The following is an 8,558-nucleotide window of genomic DNA, read 5'->3' as shown; positions in this document are numbered from 1 at the left end:
AAAGCTCAAGAACTCTTCTCTCCCTCCAAAAAGAACCCCTATCAGCTCTCCAGACTCTGCCCATTGACTGCTGGCATTGGCTGGCTGTTCCTAAGTCTCAGAGTTTAACTCTGTATCCGTCACAACAACCCAATGGGCACCTCAAGCAGGGCCCCTGAAGATGACCATTGTGGTCAGGTAGATTCATTTTGTTGCAATGACAACCTCCGCAATATTCATACAGAACATAAGGGGAAAGCTACAGTCATGCAAGGTGGGTTCTCTGGGTTATTTCAGAAATATTGCTAGCTCCTAAATTTCACTGGGCGATATGACCTTTTATTTTGCTTCCCTTGCGGGCAGGGTGCTGTACTTCAACCTTGTTAGTACTACTGCTGCTACTACTGGTGATGATGATAATGATGAATATTAATTATATCGTTGCACGTGTCATAAATAAGGACTGATTTCTCCCATATGAACCTCTCTGCTCCCTCTGGTCATCTTCAGAGGTCCTGCTTTGGTTGACAAGTCCATCTGAGGCTAGACGGGTGGTAAGGCAAGAAAGGGCCTTCTTGGTCATGGCACCAAAACTATGGAATTCCGTCCCCAGGAAGATTCGTCTGTCTCCCTCTATTGGTGCCTTCCACCAGTGGGTGGAAGACTTTCTTGTTTCATTTGGCATACTCCCAATAACGGTTATTATCCCTCCTCTTGTATTGTTTGATATGTGTTTCTTTTGAGTTATTTTATAATTTTAAATGTTTTTAATTGTTCAAACTTTTTAATGTTTTTTTTTTTACTCTGTGCTGCCTTGGGGACTCTGATTAGGTGGAAAGTTGGCATAAAAATGTTCTAAATAAATACCTCCTTTAAAATATGTTTTGCTTTTCATTGTACATGAATTGATTTTCATTTTACATGAATTGATTTTTTTATGGAGGGGAAACAATTGAGGTTTTTTAAAGTAGCTAATTGGTTCAAGTCATTACAGCTGAAAGGTATATCTCAATAAAAATGTAAAAAAAACACCCAGATGTTTTCATTATTAGTCAGTTTGTGAAGATGAGATTAAAAAAGAGATTGCAAGTCATTATCTTAAGTAAAGTAAAGGTTGTGCGTTTCAGCCGTCACCAGTAAAAGAGTTACGAAAGTTCAGGATACTGGTGAAGGGCTATGTCTTGCAGTGGAAATTTCCACTGTGCGCTTTATTGGTAGTGGAACAAACCATACCCATCAGGAAGGGTGCATATGTATATATGTGTGCGTGCATGTGTGTGTGTGTGTGTGTGTGTATGGTCTCTTCATAAACACCCTGGAATGCTCACATTATTTTTTCCACTCTCAGCTTTCTGGCTGCTTTTCGTTTTCTGCTTTTCCGAGTTTTTAGGGGTCGCGGAGTACATAGTTGTACTTCAGCCTACAGAGGCTCTGCCTGTGAGAAAGGTATGGGAGATCCTCGCTGACACCTAGTTCATTATTTTTTCCCCCCACGGCGCTGCTGTCCACCATTTAAACTATGAAACGTTTTTTTCAGACGTGGATATTTTTAGTTCTCTGCATTACAGAATGTGACAGGCTGCACCCAGCAAGTACAGCTTCTGACGCACACAGTTGAGGATACGTGGAGGGAAAGGGATATGTTTTCCAGGGCCCTTTGGGGTCAGAAAGGTAGGTACCCTGTGGGACAGAACGAGTTCCAGAAACAGCCAGGGACCCGTAATTTGTCTGAAAACACAGAGAAAGGCAATGAACTGCAGGCTTCAAATCTTTTCCTGCTGGGAAGGACTGATCATGTTGAAAGTCTAAGAGCATGCACAAATAATTTCTGGTGACAGTCCTAAACAGAGTTTTATTTTAATGAATTTAGAATGCTGCTTCGGTGGCATTGTAAGCTGCTTAGCACACAGGCCACAGAGTTGGCCTATGCTAGCTGGTAATGGGAAATCTCTGGGCCCCAGCAGGCCTTCCCTGCCAGCACTCCACCAGCTGGCAAAAGAAAGAAAGAAAAATTAATCACCATTGGTGACAGTGCGACATCTCTTCTGAGGAAACCTGGTAGTGACATCACACCTCTCTAGGAATCACCAGAAAATGTGGAGATCTCCTGCTATTACAACTGATCTCCAGCCGATAGAGATCAGATCACCTGGAGAAAATGGCCACTTTGGCAATTGGACTCTATGGCATTGAAGTCCCTCTCCTCTCCAAATCCCCCCCTCCTTAGACTCCCCCCCCCCCAAATATCCAGGTATTTCCCAACCTGGAGCTGGAAACTCTATGGAGATAGGTTGCCAGCTCCAGGTTGGGAAATACCTGGATATTGGGGGGGGGGGGTGGAGTCTAAGGAGGGTGGGATTTGGAGAGGAGAGGGACTTCAATGCCCTAGAGCCCAATTGCCAAAGCAGCCATTTTCTCCAGGTGATCTGATCTCTATCGGCTGGAGATCAGTTGTAATAGCAGGAGATCTCCACATTTTTTCCATAGAGTTTTTGGCAATTTCTAGAGAGGTGTTATGTTGTGTGCCGGTTTCCCCAGAAGTGACATCATGCCCCCCCATGCTCCTGCCTCACCTGGTCTCCCACTGGTTAACAAACTGGGCCTGGCAACCCTATTTTTTGGATGCCACAATCCAGCCTGGAGTTTACACACTTAACACATTCGAAGGCAAGACGCATTTGAGGAAACATATCTTCAGGGACAAAAACAGCCATGGATTGGGTTGCCAGGAGATCTCCTGCTATTACAAGTGATCTCCAGATGATAGAGATCACCTGGAGAAAATGGCCACTTTGGCAATTGGACTCTATGGCATTGAAGTCCCTCCCCTCCTCAAACCCTGTCCTCCTCAGGCTCCCCTCCAAAAACCTCCCGCCAGTAGCGAAGAGGGACCTGGCAACCCTAGTCATGGAAATAACTCACCCCCCACCCTCCCAACAGAGGGGGAAATGAGCAAAAAAGCATGTCTAGTCAAGTACGACCCTCAGCTCCCCCAACCATTTTATTTGCCAGCACCTCAACATCTTCACAGGTAGACACAGCATTTGTTTTGTCACTCTGACCAAAAGGGTCACCTACCCATGGTTAGGGTTGCCAGGTCCCTCCTGGCAACCAGCAGGAGATATTGGGAGGCAGGTACGGGGGCAGCGATCTGCATCCCTGCACAATGACATCACTTCCAGTGCGATACGGAAGCACCGGCATTGCACCAGGGAGACATATTTGCACTTGCCATAGAGCTTTGGGGAGAGTGATAGAGCGACCCCCCAGTGCAATGCGAGCGCTTCTGCATCACGCCGGAAGGGACATCATTGCGCAGGGATGCAGACTGCTCCTCCCTTTCCGCCAGCCTGCTTCCGCCCATGGAACAGCTGAGTGTCGGCAGGCAGCAGCAGGAATCCCCAGGAGATTAGCTGGCGCCTGGGAACCCTACCCATGGTGCAATACAATACAATTAATAATCCAATAATTTTCATGGACTATTTATATTTAAAAAAATCCTCCTAAACAACTCTTACTTTATGAAAATGTTTTGTGTAAATGCTCAGGACTTTGCTGGATCATGGCCATTGTGTTGACTGAACCCATAAGAACATGAAAAGCGTGCAGTGACAATTGGCTTTGTGCAGGCTGTGAAATCTTGTAGGGAGCACTTGGAGAGTTTCGCTTACTCTGAAAGCAAAGGCTGACACCTTCTGGCTATTGAGTGCCTCAAGACAAGATTCTGTATCGGCTACTCTGGAAAAATACAGCTTTCAGTATGAAAAGCAAGTTGATTGAAAGAAGTCGACCAGCTGTGCGTCTCTGAGGCGATGTCTTGTATAGCAAGACTTGAATCCTGCCGTTTCATAATTCAGTGTCTTCAAATGAAACCTTTACAACTTGGAATCATGAAACCTTTTAAAGCCTCCAGGCACCTTTGGAATTCTGACACAGGGTGGTGGGCACACAAGCTGCTGCAAAGGGTTGCCAGGTTCCCCCCTCTCGGTGGGAGGTTTTAGGGGGCAGGGCTGGGGCCTCCACGCACACGCAATGATGTCACTTCGGGTTTCCTTCCAGAAGTGCCGCATCGGTGTGGCCGATTTAGCACTCAAATTTTGGGGGGCTGAGTGCTAAAGCAGCTGCATTAATGTGGCGCTTCCGGGGGTAAACCCAGAAGTGATGTAATCGGATTGCGCACACAATTGCCTGCCGAAAACACCCACCTGGCAACCCTACTGCTGCAGGACGCAGAGCCAGTGACCAAATGCCTACCATAGGAAGCAGAGCCAACCACCAAATGTCAGGGAGTGAGGTTAGTAACTCGTCAACGTTTCAGGCAGAAGCTCTGTTTAACAAGATGCCTTTTAAAATGAACATATTGTTTAGAAATATTTTCTTGCATACACATGGCCTGCCTTCAGCCACACTCTGAAAATCCTTGTAATACACTGGCAGCTGATGGCAAAGCAATGTTTTCAAGTGGGGTTATGCCAGGAGAGTGGGGAGGCCATAGGGTTGGACCTCCCCTACTCATCCAGGGACCTGGAAATGTTGCAGTATAGTGATCTCAGACCTCCATGTGGACTTGCAAGGAGGCACCTCATTCCCTTCTGTATCCCCTTCCCCACAGTATTTCCTCTTTCCCTCTGCCTGGTAAGTCCCAGGTGTTCACCTTTTCCTGCTTCCTTCCCATCCATCAACTATTCTCCCATTTATCTACCCCCATCTCCAGCTATATCTATTATTTTTACTTCATTTATGCATTGTCTTTCTCCACAATAGGTGCCCAAAGTGGCCTGCATCATTCCTTCATTTTATCCTCACAATAACCCTGTGATGCTGAGAATGTGAAGCTGGCCCAAAGTTACCCAGTGACCTTCCACGATGGAGTGGTGATTAGGGGTGTGCACCTGATAAAGCCGAACCGAAAAAAAAAGCTGCATACCTATTCTCTCTAGTATCAGAGGAGCGTGCCTATTATATTGGGTGCTGAGGAACACAGGCAGGATGGTGCTGCTGCAGTCGTCTTGTTTGGGGGCTTCCTAGAGGCACCTGGTTGGCCACTGTGTGAACAGACTGCTAGCCTTGGTCTGATCCAGCAGAGCCTTTCTTATGTTCTTATGACTTCTGTACAGTGGGGTCTATGTAGAGCAGTTTCTTCTCAAAGGTCCAACAGAAGAGACTAGGCAATGTGTTGCACCTTGCTAATCTCATCCATTTTTTCCCTCCCCTTTCTTGCCTCGTTCCATTTAAAGAGGTGAGTGCAGGAGGGAGAACTTCGTAGATTTCTGTACAAGACTAGTTTACACCAGAGTAATAGTTTGGTCCACAGGAGACTTATGCAACTTTAAGATTGACAATGAAGAAATTGAAATTGTTGAAGACTTTTTATTCCTTGGTTCCATCATCAACCAAAAGGGAGAGTTCAGCCAAGAAATCAGAAGGAGATTGAGACTGGGAAGGGCAGCCATGAAAGAGCTAGAAACGTTTCTTAAGTGTAAGGATGTGTCATTGCCCACCAAGAGCAAGTTAATTCATGCCATCATATTCCCTATTACTATGTCTGGGTGTGAAAGGAAGAAAGTAGATTCTTTTGAAATATGGTATTGGAGGAGAGTGTTATGGATACCGTGGATGGCCAAAAAAACAAATCAGTGGGTTATAGATCAAATCAAGCCTGAACTGACCCTTGAAGCTAAAATGACTAAACTGAGGCTATGGTACTTTGGTCACATTATGAGAAGACCAGAGTCACTGGAGAAGACAATAATGTTAGGAAAAGTTGAGGGCAGCAGGAAAAGAGGAAGACCCAACAAGAGATGGACTGACTCAATAAAGGAAGCCACAGCCCTCAATTTGCAAGATCTGAGCAAGGCTGTCAAATATAGGACATTTTGGAGGACATTGATTCATAGGATCGCCATGAGTCAGAAGCAACTTGACGGCACTTAATACACACAATATTTTGGAACCCCATGCAGAGTGAGGGTTTGATGCTCTGGAGAAATTCTCTCCAGCAATGGTGCAGAAATAAACTGTGGATGGTGCTACAAATTTTGAAGAGAAAGTGGAAGAGAGAAAGCTGCTGATGAACAAGAGGGACAGTAATGGGGGAAGGGGGAAGCTGTATAAAGCAGGATGCAAAAAATTCCTGACATAAAATGAAACAAATGGAGTGTTGAGCCCTGAGATGTGTGATCCTCTCTGATCTCAGGCTGGGAGGCCCATGTGAACAGCTTTGGATGTTCCAAGGAAGAATAAGATAGATAGATAGATATATACACACACACATATTGTGAGGGTCTCTGTCTTTGTGTCTCTGCTTTCCATCACCTGCGGTGTTATCAGTGAACTCGTAAAAGCAGTTCACACCTTCTGGTCTCAGGCGCCAGGCCTGATGGCCCATGTATCTTCCCCCCCCGCTGTTCTTCCTGCCAGTACTCCCTCAGGCCGGTGCGGCCTTGGAAGTGTGATAGCCGCACCAGACTTCCTGGGATCCGTCTGATGTTTTGTATTATGCCAAGCTTGTAACTTCCCATAACAATAAGTGTGAACCCCAGTGCCCCAGTGCCCTGGAGTCAATATATTCTGTAAACCCGTATAGCCCCTCACTTGCAACTTTCTACCTGTGCCTGTCTCATCTCCTGAAGGCTTCAATAAATCTATTGTTTCTGTATCAACGTCTGAGCAACTGATTTGGAGAAGCAAACTCAGAGAGGGGGATCTCTCACATTAAGTTGCAAGTCATTGCCTCTCGGACTGCAGCTGTACCGCTTTGGACAGAATGTCAGCCGACGAGGACACCACCCCTAACCCCGATGCCCCCAAGGAACCGGACGAGCCGGAGAAGCCGGACCCGAAGGAGGAGGGAGCCAAACCAAAGAAACCGAAGGGTCGCGCCCCCGACCAAGATCGGGACGAACGTCCCCGGGGGCTTACTTATTGGCTGGACTCTCCCAAGGGCTGGTCGCTCTCGCGGACTGCGGCGAAGGATCGCCGGTTGGCCTTCCCCAGCACGGGACTCGAAGGGGACCCGGCCCGCAAAGAGGCCCTCATGGAGGAAGAACGAAAGCAGTGGCAGGAAGACCGCCGGGCTATGCAGGAGCAGATGGAGATCATGCAACGCGTAATGGGTGAGATGGCCACGACCCTAGATGCGCTGAAGTTGCAACCTCCAGCCGGTGCTCCCCCAGACGGGGCGCCGGTAGTTCCGCCCGCAACCCCTGCCCCCCCGGCCCGTCGGGACCTGAAAGTCACGTATGACGGGTCGGGAGACCAGTTGACCTTTTTTATGGTCCAAGTAGACATTTTTATGCGGGAACAAGGCCGAACCTTCGTTTCTGAGGAGTCCCGGGTGCAGTACGTGGCTTCCTTACTGCAAGGGGAGGCGGCTGCCTGGATGGTGTTGCAGTATGAACTCCGCTCGCCGGTGCTGCGAACCCTGGACGAGTTCATGGTAGCACTCCGAAACCGTTTTGAGGACCCGACTCTGGGTGAGCGGGCTAAAGCCTCCCTGATGCAACTGCGCCAAGGGACTAAGTCGGTGGCGCAGTATGCAAGTGAGTTCCAGTCACTGGCTAGCCGAATTCTGGACTGGAGTGAAGCTACCTTGGTACAATGTTTCAGGGAGGGTCTCAACCCAGACCTCCAACATTGGGCCTTCATGCAAGGGAACCCCCCGGATGTGGAAGGTTGGGTTCGCCATGCTGCTGACATCGAGAATCGCAAACAACTCCTGAACTTGTCCAAGCAACGGCTTGGGCGAGACCCCAGGCCCCGAGGTGACCGTGGCCGGGAACTCCGGCAAGGGGGTGGCGGGGGTCTCTCGGCCGCGGAACGCCGCAAGCGGTTCGAGGCCGGCGTCTGCCTGATCTGCGGGGGAAAGGGTCACTTTGCATCGCAATGCCCCTCTCGCTCAGGCCGTCCGACCCCCCCCCGCCAAACCCAGGCCGAGCCGACGAAACCGGCCGCCGACAGCCAGCCTCGCCGCAGAAGTGGACCGCTAAGCCGGCGCTCCGGCGCACCCTCCGCTCTCCACGCGCGCCCCCAGGATGGGGCATCCGACTCTACGGTCCCATCGGGGTCCCGGATTACAAATACCGTCTTTGATTCGGACGGCTCCCCTGAAGCCACCACCCCGTCCCCCTCTTCCAGCGAGGAGGAAGAGTGGGAACAGCCGGCAAAAAACGCCGTCGGTCTGCTGTAGAGGGGGCTCCGCAGCAGACCGTCCCTATCGTTGTGCAAGGAGCTCCACCGATGGTAAGCGCCCAAGAGGACAATGTATTTGTGCGTGTTCATCTGTCCCTACCCAAAGGGGGTCCCCCGTTAGAGGTCCCCGCGTTGGTCGACTCGGGGTGTGCCCGCACCATGATAAATGAGGAAACTGCCAAGAAGTTGGGTGTCCGGCGCAAGCGGCTTCCGGGACCCCTCCGTTTTTCCCAAATGGACGGGAGTGACTTTAAACGGGGCCCTGTGACCCACAGAACTGCAGCCGTGATTATGTCCGTGGGGGAACATTGGGAACGGTTGTATTTCACCATCGCCCCTATTGTAACCCCTGTGGTGTTAGGGATGAACTGGTTAAGGGGACACAATCC

Source organism: Euleptes europaea, chromosome 4 (assembly GCF_029931775.1).
Source record: "Euleptes europaea isolate rEulEur1 chromosome 4, rEulEur1.hap1, whole genome shotgun sequence".
Lineage (NCBI taxonomy): Eukaryota > Metazoa > Chordata > Lepidosauria > Squamata > Sphaerodactylidae > Euleptes > Euleptes europaea.
The sequence above is the reverse complement of the archived record's forward strand: the minus strand, read 5'-3'. Positions refer to the sequence as shown.